Source organism: Drosophila montana, unplaced genomic scaffold, assembly GCF_035044405.1.
Source record: "Drosophila montana isolate Dmon_TW-CO22-7 unplaced genomic scaffold, ASM3504440v1 contig_203_1, whole genome shotgun sequence".
Taxonomy (NCBI): domain Eukaryota; kingdom Metazoa; phylum Arthropoda; class Insecta; order Diptera; family Drosophilidae; genus Drosophila; species Drosophila montana.
In genome coordinates, this window is record NW_026996956.1 from 554,923 (window position 1) to 576,976 (window position 22,054).

The following is a 22,054-nucleotide window of genomic DNA, read 5'->3' on the forward strand; positions in this document are numbered from 1 at the left end:
TAATTTCCTGTTCGCCCCAACCTTTGCTTACGTCTATTATGCAGTGGTGCGTTGCACAACAGAAAGGCAAAACAGTGATGTGGGCTTGGATGGGTGTGGGTATGAGGGGGTTACACTTGTTGCCGCCAAGTTGCAAGTGGCAACTTTGACAGCGTTAATTTACATGCCTGGCCTTCAGTTTTCCGACCAAAAGAGTTCCTGTTAAGCCCTCTCCAAGCACTTCTGCGCAAACACACAGTCTCACGCACTCTCTCTCACACACACACACACGAGCACACGCACACGTAATTAATGCGTTTGTGTGCGCGATAACATTGATCTGCAAGTGTGTGCGTCTGTGTAAGTGTGTGGTTGTATTTGCCTGCATTGAAAATTCCGAACGGCTGCAACGTATTCTGTGGTATTTGCTGATTCGATTAGAAGTTGAAGATGAAAAATTTTGCCGATGCAAATTTTTGTTTGTGTGTGTGTGTGCGCTGCATACCAGGCTAAATGGGGGCTTAGCATATATTAACCTGAATGTGCAAATGCTTCGAAAGGGTAATAAATTTCGCATTTGAATTGGGATGGAATTAGAGACTCAACTGGTTAAGTCCAGTGAAATATTTAGAAACTTTGTAGAACTCTTTCTTGGAGAGTCGAATCGTGTTTGGGCCAGAGTTTGGAGCTGGAAGAGAGTTAACCATAGACTCGTATATGGGATATAGTTATGGTAGCCGAGCATTATAAGTTATTTAGTGATAGTAACCCTTTAACACGAGCTTGGTTGTCTGTGGTGCCCTACAAGATGATACTTGGGATTGCGTTTAAAAGGATTCGCACTTATTTTTAAGAGACCTACAGGCTTAACAATTAAGAGTGCTCTAGTCGGGAGTGCCCCGATACCCTGATGCCAGCACCAAGCTACATTTACCAACTTTCTAGCTTCCTCCTATACATATATACATAAAAACATACCCACGCACAGTAGATCTTGTGGTGTCATGAAATATGCGTACATTCTCAAGGAGGCAACATTCCTAAAATTGTGGGCACTATGAATTTTTATTTATTTGATTTTGCACGATGGTGATTTGATTTATATTTGATTTGAGAAGACAACCATGCACTCGCTATTATATTCTTACTTCGATTCTTATTAGATTTATCCAAATCCCAAATAAATTATTCCGCTCTCAAACAGCAGAGTTTAACTGCATGTTAACTTTTTGACCACTCCCACAGTTTTATAGCCGCCTTTTATGCTGCGCTTAGCTGTTGTACAAATTTTGCTGCTTATTGAATTGATTTAAACGATGGATACATGTTGCTCCAAAACCTAGCAAAAACAACAAATCTACACACATACCAACACACACCGGGAGGCGTATGCCGTGGCACCACATGTACTACGAGCTCTAGACCATCCAACATATCCCCTCTCAAAAGCACGCCCACAATTTTGACGCGACCACGCATAAATTGATGTGCGCTCTTGTTATGCCATTGATAGCCTATTGGGAGGCTGTACTGTTTGTGGGTGTGGGGCATGGGGTTAGAGAGCTTATAGCGGATGGCAAGCCGCTTTGAATGGTGCCGTATGAATAGATATCCATTTAAGCGCTGGTCATGTTGCTGGTCACAGCTGTGCGAGATTAAATTGAGCCAACAACCACCGCAGACAACAAACAATTGGCAATTTAATTGTTGGTGTCCGAGAGATGCGTCTCCAAATACCCTCTTCTGCTACCCCACTGCCCATTTCCCCTTGTCTCTTACGTCGCCAAGGGTGTTAAAGGTGCGGCGCTTCAATTTGCATAAAAAGGTTAGCTCAGTGCTGCCCCCCTTTTTGCGAAGGTAACTCGAAACCAACCCAACTGTTGCTGCTGCCAACCCCTCTTATTTTTTAATTGCGGCTCAATTTCCGTGCGTTGATTAAATATTTTAATTTTTGCGCACATTCCGCTTCGGGGCGACAGGTAAATTATATGCGATCCCTTAGCTTTAAATAGGTTTTGGTATTTTTGTGGTAAGCCCAACTATCAAAATGTTGGTTTATTTTGTAGTTAACAATTTGATTTGATTGACAAGAAGGCAGTCTGTGGGCTAATTGTCAGTTTATTAATCCCATTAAATTATAAGTTTGTTTGGGGCAATCAAATTTAAATAAATGTTTGTCACGCGTAATTCCTGTGGCCTACTTTTAGGCTGACCATTTTATTAAAACAACTTATTGACTATATAAGCAGTTATTTGAAATAATTTATTTATGTTAACGTAAAGTATTTGGCTGGCTCGGCTCTACCTTCTTTTTTTCCCCAAATTGTTGACTTGTAAAAATTTCTTTACTATTTTTAAAATATTTTTATTTCCTAGTCATCGTGTATACTAATAAAATATAGTTAATTAAAATTATTTTTAATTTTTACTTAATTAATTCATTTCCTCTACTTCTTTCTTCTCAGCTGTAGACTCTGAATAACTACACTGGCGAAAAAAGCTTTGAATAGGGACAAATCAAATACATCCATCGTGTCGGTGATGCCATTAAAAATATTTGTATTCTGATTAGGACTTCCGCTGTTTATTTTTATATTCTTATGTATTAAATACTTTGGTTAGAACGTTTAGTTTGCTATTTGACTGAATAGCGTTTGGGTCTTCTACAAACATAACAAACCCTTTAAATAGACGGTTTCTTCGAAAATTCGATCCGCAAATGGAATTAATTAAAAAGCAATGGAAAATTAATGGGAAAGTTAATTTTTTCTTGTTTTGATTAAGTAGCGAAGTTGAGGAGCGCAGTTGGCTGAGCGTCGGCACGCTTATCACGAGCTTCAGACAGAATATATTTTTTTTATAATGTGAAAATATGTGTTTTTAATAAATCCAACAGAAGTGGTCTCTTTTTTTGAAGTAGAGACAAGGAAATTTATAATGACGAGATATTTATAATATGATGAGGCTTTCTTAGCTAGCGTTAACTGGGTTTGTAGATTGGGCCGCAAGAGGGACAATGGGACCGTTTAATGTGCTAGGACTCAATATGTTCTGTGGCTATAACAGAATAATAATTGTATTTAAGTAAAGCAAACTTTTTTTCAAGCTTATCAAGTTTTAGATAAAGAAAACATTGATGAATTTAATGTACATTGTGAGGAAGACTTTAGAACTTCATTTTTTATTTAAAGTTTATTAAATAAATTACGATATTTTGTCCATATATGAGATATAATTTTTTATTTCCCCCTTTCATTTATAAGTAAAGAACCTTATATTAAGTTAAGGTTTTAAAATTTGATGAAATTTTAAAAGTTTTTTTTTTCTTTGATAAAATGTGTCTCTTTTATGTTTTGTTAGTATTTATTGGCGCACGCTCGAAAGTATGCATAATATATTTACATAATACATATGAATGCGTGGGCGTGTTTGTGCATTTACTCAAGCGTCTATCCAATTGCTGAATATGCCAAAAAAAAAAACAGAAAAGGTCGAGTTGTGTTGGGCAACCCTTGAAACATTTAATTTCCTTTTTGCATTACTTTTCTGGGCTTGCCGCTTCAAAAATTTAATTTCGTAATTGAACGATCTGATGAACCTAACCTGCCTGGTTGAAAACCCCCTTCGCCCAGCAATTTCCATTGCCACTTGACTTGGCTCTTGTGTAACAAGCAGCAATTTAATTGAAAATTTATCAGTTTCACATTTCATTTGCATATGTGCAGTATTTCCTCCAACTACACACACACACAGCCACACTCCCACTCTCACACACAAACACATAGGTCAGGGTATACTCTACGTTTTCCAATTTGCATCGTTGACATTTTTAGTACATTTGAGTGGGAGATCCTTGTGTGTGACCCTCATTGGTGCCAGCAATTTCCCCAAGTGCGCACCTTACAAAAATTTAGCCAAAGACTATAGACCAGAAATTGTTATTATTTGTTATTATTCCAAATAAGACGGCCTTAATATTTGCATTTGAACTATACACATTTTTGTTTTTTGTTATATTTCTGAAGCAGTCACCTGTCACGATACAGTCTAATTAAGTGATGGCTCAGAGAAAAAGCAAAAGCAGCAGACCGACGGTAGTTATAGATACTAGTTGGGTCTGTTGTCCACTTATTGATTCTGTCTCTGCGACAGCGATAAATTAATTAAAATAAATGAGAATTTTGTTAACTTGAGCATAAGTTGTACGTACGTGCTCACAAAACGGAATGACTCTGCTTATGTTTCTATTAATATGTTGATGCAAACTAAATTTATATATTTGGTCAAATATTTCATATCACATTATCATCTCATAATTACTTAATTAAAGTGGCCAAGAAATTTGCACAAAACATGTTTTTTGTTTCATATGCTTGTTGTAGAAAACACATTGCAAATTGCTGGTCTTAAGAATTTGAATTGAGGTGAGAGTGAGAACACTTAGGTCAATGTTTCAATATCTTAATAGGACAGATAAAATGTCAGATAAAGAATATTCCGTTTCCATAGTAACCTAATAATGCTTTGTTCAGTTAAGCGCTACGTGGAACTTCATATTTAATAAAGTCGTTATACGGCAGACAAATAGAAACAGCAGATGGAATTTAAACATCCGTTGCTAATTAGAAAAATCTGATAAAAGAAGAAGTATATCATACCTCATTTAATTATTCATTTGAAGTCAAGTTCTTATTTACTTTTTAAAATAACTTTGATGTTGCCACCGGTCACAAAAAAAAAGCTGTTCACACAGACACGTTTTCACTATTCATAATTTCAAACAGTTTGCATGTACATATACCTGACACATCAATTTATTAATAGATTTACACATAATGCTATCTGAACCATGTATATGATGTTTAACCTTATATAGACATTTTAGGTCTCACAATTAAAATGTATATTGAAGTAAAGCGCATTTTGAACAATCTAGTTGCAAATTAATGCCATTGCATATTTTGTCATTTTTAAAAAGAACTAGCTAATCGATACAATCGATTGTTAACTGTTAGTTATTTAAGCCATACATCGTATTTTTTCGATTAAATCGATTTTATATATCGATTGATTTCCATTTTAAAATTTGTACTTGAACCCTCACAAATATACATAATAATATTTGTTAGTGCTGCAGAATTGTCGATAGGGATAATCGTTAATCGATTTTAATTGATGATCCAGCTACCTTCTGTCGATGTTATGTATTGCGACACTTTCTCAGCCACATGATATTTAAATTACAATGCAAACGGATCTGTGCAGACTCGATAAAAGCATATGTTAAATTTATTTTATATATAACATATGTACACATATACATTTTTATATCTGCTTAGCTCAACTGCCAACTGTTTGCTCTATAAACATTTATGAGCTGAGATGCATATGCTCAATGCACTGATAAACTTGAATGGGCTCTGACAAGCCGCGCTCCGACCATATTTGTACTTAAAAAAAACTCTCCATCCCAAACTGAACCGTGATGCCGCTGCGCAAAACTTTGGATGACATCGTTAAATATTTGCGCCGAGAACATTAACTGCGTGCCGCTTAATGTAGGAGCTTATGAGTGGGTGTGCGTATGTGTGTGTGAGTGCTTATGCGTGTTGTGTGTGGTGTGATGACATGCTGTTTTTCTTAATTTTGCTATACCCTTTCAGAGGGTATTATAATGTTTTCATGAAATGTGTAACGTATAGAAGGAGATATCTCCGACGCCATAAAGTATATATATTTCAGATCGGCATCAACAGCCGAGTTAATACCATGTCCCTATGTCTGTCTGTTTGTTTCTATGCAAACTAGTCTCTCAGCTTTAAAACAGCTATCATCTTGAAACTTTGCAAAGGTCCGTCTGTTTGATGCAGGCAGAACATACATATGACGGAATTATGTCAAACATTAAGTTCTTGCAGGAAGAACTTTTTTGCTTACGAAGATGTCTTGACTAAACCTATGAATATCGCACTAATATATTATATACCTCTATAGCAAGAAACCGTTACGAAATGAGTTCTTATATGGCAAAATATTCATATTCCATGATATTTTGATCAAACTCAGCATTTACGAGCTTCATTATTGAATTATTGAACATATCTTCACACCGGTAAGGCAAGTGACCACAAGAGCATTAAATCTTCGGCGTGCCGAAGATATCCTCTTTTTCTCGTTTATGTTTAATAACAGGCTACACTGGCGCCCTGTGATAGCCATAACAATATCGACAATGAGGTTGTAAATTATAAAAACTTCATTTTGTGGCAATATCAAAAGACACCCACACATACCGACACATACCCATTGTTGTTGATATTATCTTTGATATCATTCTACTTTATTGAACATTTTTGTGTGGCAGCTTTAAATTGCATTCACAGCAATTAAAGCCACTGGTCAAATGTGGTCAATAGGTCCTGGGAATACGGATTAATGATGCAGCGAAAACTGTTTTCCCACAATATTCTACAGTTTCACACAGCTTCCCCATACACAGCTTTCTCAGCGCTCATTTACGAATTGCGGTTGTTTAATTAATATCAAGCTGATTAATTGGTATTTGTGTGAGAAATCCAATATTCCATAGCCCCTTGATTAAAGCGTGTACCAGCAATCGATTACATTTGGCGCCGCTGTTACAAGCACCGGATAAAAGGTCCCATTGTAAATTGGCGTTAATTTCATTAGTCCTTCGGTGCAGTCAAAGGCAGCTGCGCGTGTGGCTTACAATTATCGAATACCACATGCGATGCGGCCTCACATTGTAATATTTATTGATGGCACTTAAAGAGTGATTATCATGAAAATATGAAGGCATTAAACTAAAAAGAACTGATCTCTTATTGTACTGTATTTCTATTGACCAATCGCAGGTAAATATTTATTAAAAATATAAAATAAATAAAATATAAAAAATCATAAAATTATAAAAAAGTTACATTTGATTATTCTCAAACAGTTCATGCTTCTCTGAATTAAGTCTTCTACTAACTAAAAAGTAATTTATTACTGTTTAAGGGTTTCAATAAATCAATACAAAATTTGACAGCTTTTTTTTGTACAAGAACCTCTACTTGTTTCATAATATTTGTACTTCAACAAATTGATTTGTTGTTATTAAAGAATTTGCATGCAAAATAAAAATTGGACTGATGTGCCTGCAACAAAATTAAGTATAAAATCGAATACAAATTGTTTGGCCCGTTGGTTGGCCTCAACAAATCCATAAACATATGCACAACCTTTATCGTAATATCCAGTCAAATTTGTTTGATATGCTTGCCACGAGCCGCTCCAAGCTTCAGTACATGGTGCAATTCCAACTTTGAGCTTGTCCCACCCTTTGATTACATTTTAACGTATATTGGAATTATATTGCATTTTTATTACCTAAGCGTTATTTCGTTTTGCTTTTATTTTTTGTCAAAGCAGCTGCCGGCATGCAACATTTTAAAAAACAATTTGGCTTGATACAATTTCTTGAGTGTGTATTATCGCAAAAATGTATGGAAATACGCACACGCGTACACATACATGTGTATATATATATAACTTTAAGCAACCGGCGCCACAAACACACAAAGCTGCAAACAAGCACAAACACACAAAAATGCTTAAGGCAGCATATGAGGCGTATGCGTAATTTTTATTTGCATGCCAGACAGACAACGACGTCGTCGTCGCCGTCCACCCTGCGGCTGCTTATCATTTTATGCGTCTGCATGTGTGTGCTTGTGTGTGGGCACGTATATTTATATGCATGTGAATCTGAGTCTCGTGTCCCTTCTGTTGTAGCACTTTCAATGGCGGCCAATCCAAAGTGTTCTACAACGCGTTTTCGCCTCAAACTTGTCCCTATCAATATGTTACAGTTTGATCATTGTCCCAGCTGATCTGACAGAAACACGACGCATGTCACTTGTGCCTTCTAAAAGATGTGTATATACGGAACGCAATCGCATATATTTCCACCTGCATTGCAAAGTTGAATCTCTATCGTTAAAGTTCTGTCAGTAGAAAGTTAGTTTAAAATTTCTTAGCTCTCGATTGATATATTTAACATTCTCTCTTGTTATTATTATTATATTTTTTTTGAGTTTTCCTTTCTGCGACTTCCTTAAATCTTACACTCTCAGCGCTTTTTTTTGTCAACAATGCAAAGACAATATTTTTGCAATTAAGCTTTATGTATAATTTTTAAACGTTACCGACAAATAGTATTTTAACTTTTTGATAGAATATTTTTTGCCATTTTACCTTAATTTCTTTCAGTTTTTGTTATGTGATGCGTTTCAGAATCAGCTGCATAATATTTGCTCTTTTGTTTTCGCATTTTATAACATTTTTTCCGGTCGAATAAAATAAACAAGTTGTATTTTATTGTGCCCAGGCAAGAGGAAAAATAAATAATGTGAGGTGACATTTTTGTTGTGTAAAGTGTGGGGAGATTGTATATCCAGCTGGAGGGCCGCCTGGTGGTGATTGGGGGTTATGCCGCATATTTTTTATGATTGTGTTTGCGTGTGTGTGCGTATGTGTGGGTGTGGTAAGGAGTCGCCTTTAATGCGTTTTCATGCCTTATTTAAAATGATTTTCGCTTTGCCACTCAGGAAATTATTTTCGTATATTGTTTTTCGCAGCGGAAGCATGAGATATTCGGCGTGTCTCCTGGCGGCATCTGTTATTGCAGTTAATCATGTTGGGGTTGTGGTAATATTTCAGGTCAATTAAGCGCGATATTATAACGAATTCATAATTGAACTGATCTGAAAAGTAGACAACAACATCAAAATAAATATATAAAAGGGAGAGTCAGTCGCAATTCACAAGTCAATATTAATAAAATTTCAATTGCATGCATGTCAAACAAATGGAAAAAAGACAAACAAAAACTGAGTAAGAGAAACCGACGCAAAAGACAAAAAGCGCAAAATTAAAACTGAATACGGCTCAAAAGCAAATCTCAAGCGTTTAATTAATCGAGTGGAAATCCACACATAGATACACACTCACCCACACACAAACACATCAAGCTCAGGGGAATTACTCGTAAGCAAAAAAAGATTAACGTCAAAACAAAGACCAACTCAAAAGGTCAAATAAACTCTAAAAAATGACCCTACAGGAAAAGCAAAGGTTAAGCAAAGAATAGGAACCAGTTGGGCTAGCGTTACGCTGTTTATTAACCTAGTTAAAAAATATGGTGCAGCCACACACGTTTTGCTGTCTTAAACTGTTGATGTGATATTGTCCAATTGTAACTAGCCTATGAAAAAAGATAACAATATATTTAATGTTTGATTATCGCCCCATTTGCATCTAACTTTCTTTTAAAGTACCTGCAGACTGTCTGACTGGTCTTAAATTTGGATAGCTTCATACCCCCTGATTCTGCACAGGGTATACAACGAAAGACATAAATTAAAAGCCTGACAGCTCAGCACTTTATAATGCACTCGAGTATAATCTAAGACGCTCTTTACTATTTATATATTCAGATGATATGGCAATATAAAAACCCCGAGAACATTGAACATTTTAATAAGCGTAGGCTGCTGAAAGTCAAAAGAAATGACAAAGCATCAGCTAAGTAATCCAAATACAATAAGCAATAAAAGAAGAAAAAAGGTCTCAGCAAATCAATACTCATTCTTCAAGCGCCAAATGTTACGCCTCTAATTGTTGGAGGCGTGGCAAAGTGAAAGCTTTTTATTTAGTAAGTTGTACAGCACACGGCGTATGCGCAATGTCCTTGCCTGAGTTCCTTGATGCCTGCTGCGACAGGTCCTATAGTTCTTGAGGTTTAGCGTAGTCGTCAGCCTTTCCAATGCAAATCTATTGCCACTCGCTTTGTTCATGCCGTTCGTTTATTGGTTTATTTGCATAATTTTATGGTTTATCCTTTGCTATCTCTTGTTATTTACTATTTTTGCAAAGTTTTTTATTAACTCTCGAGTAGCTTTCCACTTCTCAATTGGTTTCTGTTTTTGATTTGTACGCAGATGTTCGAAAGCTAATTAGTTCGTTTTATGTTCTTTTAAATTTATGAATTTGTATGGTTAGTGTTTAAATTTACTAATATAAAATTGTGAGTATTCAAAAAAGATTTTCGTAATTGGAAATGTTAGGGAATGTTTCTCTTGATCTGATCTGATAAGATGAGGCAAACAATTAATGTATGCCGACAGTCAAATAAACAGATAGAGAAGGCGCAGTTTGAAAAACACACAAAGAAAGATAAAGAAAGAGTATGATGTATGATGAGAAAGCAACAGGGTAAAAGACGGATAAAAGCAAAATAGCTTTTATTTGAAAATAATTATACCTTCAATCTTCTTGAAATTAAGTTGCTCTACTTAAGCACTTATAAATATTATAGATATATTAACTACATGTTATCTATATTCTCTAAAAGTTATTCTCTTTCTTTACAGGTAAGCAATGATCCCGAAATAATCAAAACAAATTTAATCGTCGAAAATAAGGTAAATGTAATATCGGCACAAACTTATCTAGCCCAAAGGAGACGTAACCCATTCATAATTTAATAATTTATTCCATCTGGGAAATCATGTTCATTTCCCTTACTCTCCCTTGGAACTCATCGATGTGCATAGCATTGAGAAAAATTTGATTGCATTCTCATTCTGTATTTCGCAGAGTTTCTGCAAAAAATCAAAGCACGTCTTCTCGAAAATGAAAATGGAAAAAGTTTTTTCTTTTGCCTCACATTCGTGCAGTGGCAATTAGAAACATATTTCGAACATATTTCGCCATTGTTGCCACAGCACTCCGGCGCCGGCAGACATGTTTTCTTTTGTCTTTTTAATGGCAAATAAAAAATGGCGGCGGCCCCGCAGACATGTTTGTGCATGCCGGCAAACTGTTTAAATTGAAACGTGGAGGGGTTGCCAGAGTGTAGAGCACTCGGAAATCAGTCAGATAAGGGTTGCCAAGTGGCAATGCAGAGCTTTTTATTGATATTGCCGCATGCGTGTTAAAAAAAAAGGAAAGGGGATATTTCGCGGACCTGCTCAGCTGGCAGTCGCCCATAGACCAAAGTCTTTTGTTCGTGCTGCCAGCCTGAGTTTTATTCAATCAGAAACATCAATCAGTTGAGAGGGGGCTACGAACAAAAGGCCACACGAATTTCCAACTTTATTTTTGTCGATTTCGTGGGCATCGGAGCGCAAACGCCTTTTTCTCTTGCTAACACCTGGCCACCTGTCCACATATTTATTAAGTCATGATGCTGAATGGCATGCCATTCAAAAAGAAAAGAGCAAAACGCTTGATCCGCACAGGCTTCGCATCTCGGCCATGTCTTTATTATCATGAACAATGTCATCATCATCTTGTCCGTTGTGTCCCCTCGCAGAGTTGCGTCCTGCAGGCTCGATATTTCCACACCATTTTTTTTTTTCTTTTTGATTCTTGTTTACACAATTCGTTGCGTTACATTTCGTCCTTCTATTCCTCTTTCTCGCCCTTTGATTGCTTTTGTGCATTTTCGAGTGTGCAAATCGTTTGAGTGTAATTTTTCGCATTTGATGCCATCTACGCATCATTGGCGTTGTTTTTGAGTCGTCTCTTTGCTTCAAGTGCTCAAATCATTCATTGCGGTTAGATAGATACCCCAAAAAATACTACCAGTATTTTTAGTATTATTTCTAAAACCTACTGAGAGTGATTTGTGGTTGGAATTTATCGAGTGATGTGCTCAAGATATTCGTTCAATTGGTCAACTGAAAAGTGGTTAGCAAATAAGACAGGGATAACGAAATTGATAGGAAAAGGGATAAGAAGGTATAGAACGATGAAGCTAATGAAGTGAAATGTTATTGATAAGTGTCAGGTTACAAATATATTTTATAAAATTGCACTTATAAGCTATTTTCATTTTGATTATTCTTGTTTAAACATATTTCATGTCACAGATAATTACAAAAAATGTATACTTTATGTCAAAAATACTTTAAAGGATATGCATCCGAATCACTCTTACAAGTTAGCTCAATCTTTTTAAGAACAGGATTGAATCTTGTTAATTTTCTGTGTTACTTACTCCACGTAAATTAAATTTTGCACTGCGTTTACATTTTAAAATAATTTCGTCAGAGTTGCTTTAAAACTAGGAATATTCGAAAAATGTCTTTATAGCTCAGAAACTAAAATGTCAACTTACCAAAGCGTTACAAACATCTATAATTCAGCCCCGGAAAATTTACATTTGACAAGTTGGGATGCAACAATGAATTCATTCATTTCTTTACCACAAAAACTTGCGCAACATTTACCAGCTGACCTAACTGGAAAAGCATTTAAAGTTATCATTATGGCTGTCATGACTTTTGCCAGCCTTGAATACAACTGTTTTTTTTTCCGTAGCCTTTTAAGGCCTTTGGCGTCCGCTCATTAGTTCAACAACTGAATTTGCACACCCCAAGAATATTAGAAATATATATATATAAATTTGTGCGTGTTTGCTGCTTTCGCATTTCAATCAATGTGCAAACTTTTGCCGCGTACAAATGCATACTAAAAAGTCTGCCAGATGATGTTGATAGAAAAAGCCAGCGAGAAAGTTACGTCAAATTGAATTCCGTGCAAAACTTTGTCTTTTTTTTATATTCTGGGCAAAAACAAATTCTTTGAATTACTAAGCTTTCAATGGCTTTCTATTAAATACCCTGTAGGAAAAACCATATCTTAATTGGTTAAATATATATGTATACTATATAAGCTTTAAAACCAAGTACGGCTGTTGGGTTTTCAAATATACTTATAAAGCTTGTTAAAGACTTTTGATCCTACTCTTAAAATCGATTAGTAGCTAATAATATCTACAATTTTTTATCCATATATAACCTGGCATATTAATTAAAGGGATCGGTTAAGAAGATGCAGAAGTTATAAAAGTTATTATTACTAAGAATATTCCAATATACTTTACCATACTAAACTATACTATGCTATACAATACTATTATATAAAATAATATATATCAAATTTATTTCAAACTAAAGTTAACTTTACTAACTTTACTATAAATACTTTACAGGGAGTAGACTAGTCGAGTACATTCAGCAAGCTCATTTTTGTAATGTTATTTTTATCCAAAATTTTAAAATTGCATTTTCTGCTATTGGGGATAGCCATAAACTGTTATTATTGGTTGCGCGTCGTATACGTAATATGCATAGAGTATATGTACCTATACACAGTTTTATTTATAATTTTTTTTTGTCTAGCAACTGTACCGGAAACATTATGAAACTCATTTGCCCGGCTGCCTGTCACTTGCAGCTGTCAGTCTGTTGCTGCGCCAGGCGTACAATAGCCAAGCGGAAGTACAAGTCGCTTATCCAAGCAGCTTTTGCCTAGCGTGCTTCGCCCCCAGCCGCCCATTTCCCTGCACAAAGCCGTTGGTCGCTTTGTTGCACCGCCTGTCGCTTACTCTATTTTATTATTACCTTCTATTTTCCCTTCTTTTTTTCTTTCTTGTGCCTGCCGCACATTTGCATATCAATTTGTTTCATTCGTGCACTTAAAGCTTTGCTGCATTTGCAGCTCGTCATTTCCTTCATTGTGTGTGTGTGAGTACCACATTTTGTTGCATACTTTTGGGTGCTGAGTGCATGCTCCTTTCTGTAATCTGCTTTGTTATTGTGTGCACGTAATCGTGCAAAAATCTTAGTTTCTGAGTTTCAAGTATTTTGGTGACTTGTTTATTGGGAATGGCTATTGTTGTTGTGCTTAACGCTGTGACAAATGGCTTAAGATTTCATATATTTTTTTGAGAATTTATGATAGAAACATAAATATTATGTACTTAAATAAATATTCTGTAAATGCTGTACTTAAATCGACGTTTCTCGCGCTCTTAGATATATGTTTAAAATATTATTGCTATTCTTATTACTTTTACTATAATCAACATTAAGATGATAATCATCTTTATTATTATTAATATTATTTCTTTTTTTAATAGCACTCATATTAATTCGCTTTATGCTGCACAGTGTAATCGAATTTCCCCTGCTCATTAGCACGTGCTACAACTGCAGATTTATCTATTGATTCTATCTAAACGAATGCAATAACCTATGCAAGTCGCAATTAAACCTACCGAAAATAACAACTCTGCTCGTTAAGCCGTCAATATGGACCCGAAAAAAGTGATCTGCAATTATTTAAAGTTCGCACGTGTATAAACATTTTAAACAATTTTCCCGCCCAACGCATTTCAACAATTTAAATGCTCACACACACACGCATACATGTTGGGAAAATGAAGGAAATAGCAGCTGGCTGGGAAAATTCACGCTATTTGTTTTGACATTTCACTAATAACTGAAAATAAGTGTTTCCGCTGTCAGCGAAAATTGCAAATTGCACAACGAAAGTCGTTCAAAAAAAATGTGTAGAAAAAATATCGGAATTAAAAGAGTAATCGCGAGATTTAAATCGTAGAAAATAATGAAAAGCTGTGTGCTGCTGGCTTTTCCAATGCATGTGAAACCTGCCAGTTAAATTGGAAAAGAGAGGAATTTTGTGTTTTGCTCTTCAAAAAATTTGTTGATTAGTGCAGTTTTATCCACTTTAAACGAATGCAACAGAATTTCTTGTTTTGCATATGCATGGGGTTTCACTGTACACGGGAGGTTGTTGTAACAAGCGCTGTAATGTGGCAAGAGAGGCATGCAGCATGGCGATGCTAAGCCCCGCACTCGAGCGAGCCAAAGTGCATCGCGTGTGTGGAGAGGGTTGAAAGGGGGTGTTTGAATGGAGGACGTTTCACATTGTGCTGCATCAGCGGTAAGCATCAGGGCATCAGCATGGGGGTGATGTTGCTTCTGCTTATGAAGCTGTGTGTAAATATGAGAGCTAAAAAGCTAAAAGAAGCACCAAGCTAAGCTGGCAGTAGAGTGGCAGAGAGGAGTGTAACGTACTAGAAGGGGGCCGCAGAAATGCAACTCATTAACAGCTTAACATTGCGACAAAACTTCAACAGAGTTCATGCAACAACACAAGCGAGTTCGTGTTGTCAAAAAGTCAACACGGCGGCAACTTTTGTTGTTGCCATCACCAAACAGGTTGCAACAACCAACAATTTGTCATGCAAATAACAGAAGCAACATGAAAACTTTGTTGCAACATCAACAACTGCGAACTGAACTATGAAATAAACAGTGTTACCAGCGCGCCAAACTTTTTAATTGTTTAAATTACACACAAGCACTCACCTAGGCTGTGCCAATGTGTGTGTGCGTGTGTGCGTGTGTGGGTGTGTGGGTGTGTGTGTTGTTTTGTGGCATCAAGCTTACAAGGGCTTTTGGCTTTTTGTTTAAATTTTTATTGATGTTTGGAAAAACTTGTAAACATGTCGACATAGCAAACTTTTTGACCAATTTGTTTGTGGTCTTTCTTTTTTTGCGGTAGAAAGCGCTTTAAAACCACAAATCAAATCGAAACTGTTACAAAATGTGTAATTTTGTAGTTTTTAAACATTGTTAATTAAACGGCTTTTTATATGTTACTTATTAGTCACAATTAAGGCAGTTTTTTTTTATTAACTTCCATTTATTTATTGAATTGAATTTACTGCTTGTTGCTTGCACACAAAGATCTCAATTACACTCATAATCAACCTTTTATCATAATCAATTCTCACACAATTCATCTTCAATTACTAAATTGAAAGCCATATAAAATATTTAGATTTTCAGCTTTTGATTTAATAAAAAGCCTTCCATTAGTCAAATATTAAATATCAAATTTTACTGACACGAGCATACAAAAAACATATATTATTTGCCATTTGCCATTCATTTTCTGTCGTAAATCATATTTAATAAATATATTTTTAGTAAAATGAATAACACAATTTTTAAGTTCAAGTGTAAGTTTGGATTAAAATTGTACTCAATTAAAACAATGTTAATACATATGAAATCATAAAATCTCTAACAATGGGTGTTGCACACATTTTGGATCATGTTGAAATTAGCATTCCATAGTTGCTGACGTTGTTCCCATTTAGCGGAGTGACTTGGCATAATAATGAAAAATTAATCGCTGAAAAATCTGCGACTGCTGAAAGCGAGTCGAAACTGGGGAATGTTGAAACAAAAACAAAAATTCGTTGCAGACAATTTGGCGCCAAGTTTAATTGAAACTGCGACAAGTGGCGCCATAAAAAATGGGAACGAGGTGTAAATTGCCACACAAGGATGAAAAGCGTGAGTGAAAGAGAGAAACAACGGCAACCGATGAATAGACACGCATACATTTTAACAAACTGGCGGCCACCTCGAAAAAGTATGATCTACGCTGTGTGCATACTAATAACCATGCTACTTTTTCGCTCAACTATCGCGAGGATGTGAACATACCCTGTAAAATTTGTTAAAATACGAATCGATCGTGGCTGGCGCAACAATATCATTTCTATTAGGACTTATAGTAGATCATAAAATCTGCACAGATTTATATATAAATTCTATACTTTAAAATAAAAATAAAAATATATGTATATATATTTATAGGTATTTTGTGATTAAATAATTTTGATTATCGTTATTGTTTGTATTGTATTCTTTACTGTTATTGCAAACAAGCGCTTCCTTTCATTATTCTATGGAATTTAAGTAAAGGCAAACTACAGAACATGGCAAACCAAAATTGACTATACTTTTACTGTGTATCCAGCTAAAAATTTGAATATTTTGTTATGGTAGGTGTAGGATAGGATAAAAAACCGTCTAGGCAAAAAATTGTGATTTCGAGCAAATGTTGCTCTTTTTGGAAGCCACAGGTACAATAGACCGTCTCGGTCGCAGTGGACTGCCTCTCTTACATTATTAGTCCATTTACATTTTGATTTTTATTATCATAGTAAATGTTATTTTATTGATAGGCTTATGCAAATTACAGAGTACTACAACGCCGCATACTTTCTTTTTCTATGTTTACTTGTGCAAGTTTAGTTTTTGCTTTGGTAATTGATGCGCAGCTTTTGCTGCTGTTTTTTTGTAGATGCTGATGTTGATGCTGTTGCTGTTTCTGCCATTGGCAGAAAATGTACGAATACTAAGTTTGTGATTTGCATTTCTGTGGCGCGCACCTGAAAAAATAACTAATGCCACAAAATGTGTGCCATAAAATCTGCGATTTAGCCACACGAAACTCAAAATTAGTGTAGTGTGTATTTGCTTAAGAAAAAAATGTGTGTGTGTGTTTGTTTGTGGAAAGCCTGGCAACAATTTATCAGCAAAGAGCAACATTTTAATTTTTATTGTTAGTGCTAATGCAGCCCCTTCAAAGTAATTAAGATGTCAAGTGTAGGGCCGTATAGACCTACCATGCCGACCATTAAAGTGCTATAATGCGTCACCTGCAACCAACTCTTTGTTTCCTATCTATCTCACTCGCTTCCTTCCACCCATCAACAGGATAATTGGAAGGAGGAAATGCTGTCGCCTTATCCTGCCGCTGAGTTGCCCGCAGCAGTCCATTTTACTTTATGAAAGGCGTGGCTTCATTCATTTTGTATGCAGTTTGCTAACTCATTTATACCTAGCCCTTAGATTTGAATTTCACTTGCGCATTTTGAAAAAGTTGATTATAAATGAATTTTTCTAAATATTTTCAGTTTTCTTGCCCATTTTTCGTCAAAAACTGGATTATTCAAAATAGGCGCACACTTAACAAATCGTGTTTTATATCGAAAATGTGTTTTAACACATTAGAAGAAAATATTTTTAGCCGTATATGAAACACGTATCTAATTAATTTTTTATAGTTGATATAAGTTATATTTGTTTTAATTCAAAAAATTTTACTTATTATTTGTATGTAGGACAATTTTAAATTTTCCGCTTACGCAATTCATTATTCAGTTGCTTATGAACTTTCCGACTCTATGGGGATCACCTAACATCATTTCAATATCGATTTTTATCGATATTATGGAAGCGAGGGAACAAACTCGTACCAAATCAAAATTATCTAGCTAAGTATTATAGGCTCTGAGATCGAAGCGTTCATACATGCGGACATGGCTAGATCGACTCGGCTATTGATGCTGATAAAAAATGGGGTCGGAGATGTTTCCCTCTGTGTGCATTTAACCGTTTTAGCCTTTTTGTCTATTTTCTATGGGTTCAGGGTATATTAAGATTGGCGTCAATTGGGATAAAGCTAATTGGGATAAAGCTAATCTGGACGTTCATAACACCTTTTTCGAACAATTATCCACACATGCGGGTGGAATTTTCGAATACTTCATCTTAGTGTCCACGTACTTTATGAGTCATCACAAATAATTTTATAAAAATATATATACAGGTGTTATATATTAAGATATTATTTATGTTACTTAAACAGCTCTAATCGTTTTTAAACTTTTAATGTTCTGTTGAATATACTTTGATATGTAAAGAATTTTCTTTGAACATTTTAAAGCTGTGAGAAAGGACTTTAAACCTTAGTTGCCAAGCATTTCATTTAGAGTATTCGCTAATCTGTTTGATTTTATAAACTATCCCAGCCTTGGTATTTGGCGTTAAATCATAGAAGAAAAAAAAAACAGAGAGGAAAGTGTAGAAATAATTATGCTGCGTTGTGTATGAGCAGCAAGTTGAACCTCCGTTGAGCTGTGGGTCTGAGAGGCTCTTTGCAGGCAGAACTTGAGTGCGCTGTTTTTGTCGTTGGGCGCTACCTTTGTTTAGGCAAAAATTTGTAAAGACTTGCATACTTCTAGGACTTTGTCGGAGCTGAAGATGCTTGCATTAAGCGTTATTCAAGGCACTGAATAGAAGAAGGATTCATTCAAGCCGCCATTTGCTGGCAACGTTTGCAGTTAATTTCGCAATGGACGGCAGAGATAAGTGTACAACGAATGCCTGCATGTACCTCCTTCTCACATGGCTTTTTTTCCCGCTGTGCTCACATGTAAAACAGGGTATTTAGCTTGTGCGTTTACTTTATCCCTGACCATGGAAAATCAATTATGGGACGCCATGCAATGTAATGGAACTTCGCACTGCATATTTTCCGGTTATCCCCACACACTTTTCTGGCTTTACAATCGTTGCCATTGTAATTATACTCTCGTTTATTTCTCTTTTTTTCGTTTGTTAATTTTTTGGGTTTCACTGAAATCGCGCATTCGTGTTTACTTATTAACAAGGAAATACGTTGCAGGCAAGAAATATTCATTTTAATGAAATACTCGAGATGCCTATGATAGCACACACATATATGGACAGATATGTATTCACATATATATTTAAATATATTCAGGCATTTTCATTACACGTCTCATGTTGGAGGGCTTGCGACTTTCAAACAAAGCCAGATAATTAAATTTGTGTTGGCCATTTGTATAAGGCGTTAAATCCTTAATGCACTTTGTATTGAGACAAGGTCGTTATCACAGAATGCGGCGTTAATAATTTAACTCTTATGACAGCACTAATAGAGCTGTCAAAAGGTGAATCAATAAGAATAAAAGCTCAATCAAATTCAGTGCAAAAACTTAAGAGGTGCTCTTTTAAGTTTATCGAAGAAATATTTTTCTTATTTTCTTTATATTTTGTGGCATTTCATTTCCTTAAGAGTTATTCTTTTACTCCCAAGTCGATTACATTTTTTATGTTATTTATTTAACTTCGTTTAGCTCAATATGATTACGGCATTCTAAATTGCGTAGGATTTTTACAGTCACGCACAAACGTGTGCAACAGCTTTTGTTAGATTGCATGCACCTGGCTCTTACAAAAATAAAAGTGCACAGCTATTACTTTTTACTATATAGAAAATATGTCAATACATACAGGGACATTTCACGATATTTCATAAAGTTGCCCTGGAAAAGTAAGTATAAGAATTACATTTTAAAGAATAAATTGACTGTTAACCTTAGGACTTGTGCTACTGCTGTCGTCCTATTTAAAAAGATATTATAACATTTTTTGCACTTATATCTATTTCTGAGAAAGGCATTTTCCTTTTGAATTGAATTGAAAGTATTTTTTTTTCGAATATTCAGTTGCTTACTTTACTAAATACATTTGCACCACTTCATGTTGTCAAATGCAGCACCCATTTGGTCGATACTCGCAATCCTACACATACATGCTACAGGGTACCACGAGAAACTATCGTTTTGTGCTCGCATTTGCGTCTCTTGCTGCGCCGACACTTTGTGCAGATGCGGCTCCTTTTTGACATACTTCGTCCTGCTCTTCTACGACTTTCTAAGTTCTTAATGTTTTTACAGCATTGCACTGAAAGAGAAAAGGGAAGAAAAAAAAACCAACAGCCGCTTTACTGCGGGCGTTAACCAAGCCCATTTGTTGTTGACTTTGTGCTCCAGTTGCAGCCGCGATTGCGGGTTTGCTCAGTGGCAGCGGCAGACGAAGAAGAGAAAAAGGCTCGCAACAGAGCGTTGGAAGGCGGCATTTTTGGCTTTGTGGCTACTATCATTAAGCAAGGAAAGCAGGCATAAAAGCCAGAGGTGAGGGAGGCACATACTCGTAAATCCAACACAACAGATGCGTTAACAAAAGGCGTGCCACGCCCCCACCATTTTCCACTTTCCCAGCACTTCTGCCGTGCAAACGCTGGCTTTTGACTTTTGTAGCCTTTTTAAACGACTAACTGCCGCTGCAAGCGCCTTCAAAGCCAACGGGCGTAATGTGTTTTGGCATTGGTTTTCAAAGTGTGGAATGGAAGCAGAAGAGGATTGGGTAGCGCCCAAGCCCTAAAGCAGCTCCATTCTGGATTTTACATTGGGCTTCACAAATCCTGCAATGAAGTTTCTTTCTGCAGCTCTTGCCAACCACAACGGCAGCTCAAGCAGCCAACTGCCCGACTGTTAATCCAAAGCTGCCTACAGCCTAGAGCCTTAAAAAACAGCTTCTCAGCACCTCGTTCTTCAACTTTCCTACTTTGCCTTTTGCTTCTGTGTTATGTGATGTTTTTACTTCTATTTTCTTCTTTCTCCTGGCCAGTTCTTCTAGTTCCGCTTGCGGCTGTTGAAATTGGGTTTTGTGTTGTGCATTTTGGTCAGGCTCGATTGGTGAGGCGCTTGGTTGTGAATGGATAAGCCTTCCAATTGTTGCACTTCTTACATAACCATGTGCACAACATTCTGCAAACAGTTGTTTTGGTGCATTCTTTTTAAGGGCAGGTTTCTTTTTTCTTATATTCCTCCAATAGCCGGAATTCGAAACGTTAGAAGTTTATTTTTAAAGTAATTATATATTTATTTATTTATTTTATTTAATTATCTCTCTTGCCCAAATCTTATTTTTGGCAAAAATGTTTATTTTTATTTTAAATTTATGGATTTTTCATAAGTTTGTTTGCCTTGAACAAATTATGTGAAATTTAAATATGTCGGATCGGAGAAATCACTTTCTTTGCAATTAGGCATACTGGCAGCACAGCAAGTCCCGAGTGTCGTTATAGTCACAAAGAAATTATATTCTTAAGAGCGAGCACGTCCGTTCTCTATGACTTTCACTTTTAGAATGAATAATTTTCATCGTCCTCGAGCATACTACTCATGCTCTTGTCATTCGACATTCTTCTCTGACTTTTAGTACTGTTAGTGAACACTCAACACTATACCAAACTGAACGTTATACAACACACTCGGGCCATGCTCGGCAGAGACTATCTTCTTTGTCTCACACCATGCTTTCAGTAGCAACCCTAATACAAGTAGGACAGTTATGTTAAATAGCAGTACCTTTTGTCAAATTCTCTGATTCTTACTAACACTTAATCGTTAGCATTCAAAAATAATACTCACAATAATTTGTTGGATACACGACAAATACATATATTATTGGCTTTAAACGGAATAAAAAAATCAGATTTTTTTTTGCTTCATTTTTTGTTGATTTTGTTCAAAAACATGACAAAGCAATATGTTTATTTTGTATCGCAGATTAGTTTGGTATCTCAATAAAGTTCTAATAAAATATATTGTCTTTCTTTAAGGAAGGCCATTATTAGCCAGAAGTGTAAAAAAGGAGAATAAATTATCGACAATACTTTA

At 35.8% G+C, this 22,054-nt stretch overlaps 1 protein-coding gene across 2 annotated transcripts in view; it reads left to right on the forward strand.

Annotated features, from left to right (window-relative positions):
• The window catches only part of Fur1 (Furin 1), a 199,573-nt gene that overhangs the window by 96,718 nt on the left and 80,801 nt on the right, over positions 1–22,054 (forward strand). The window lies entirely within an intron of this gene.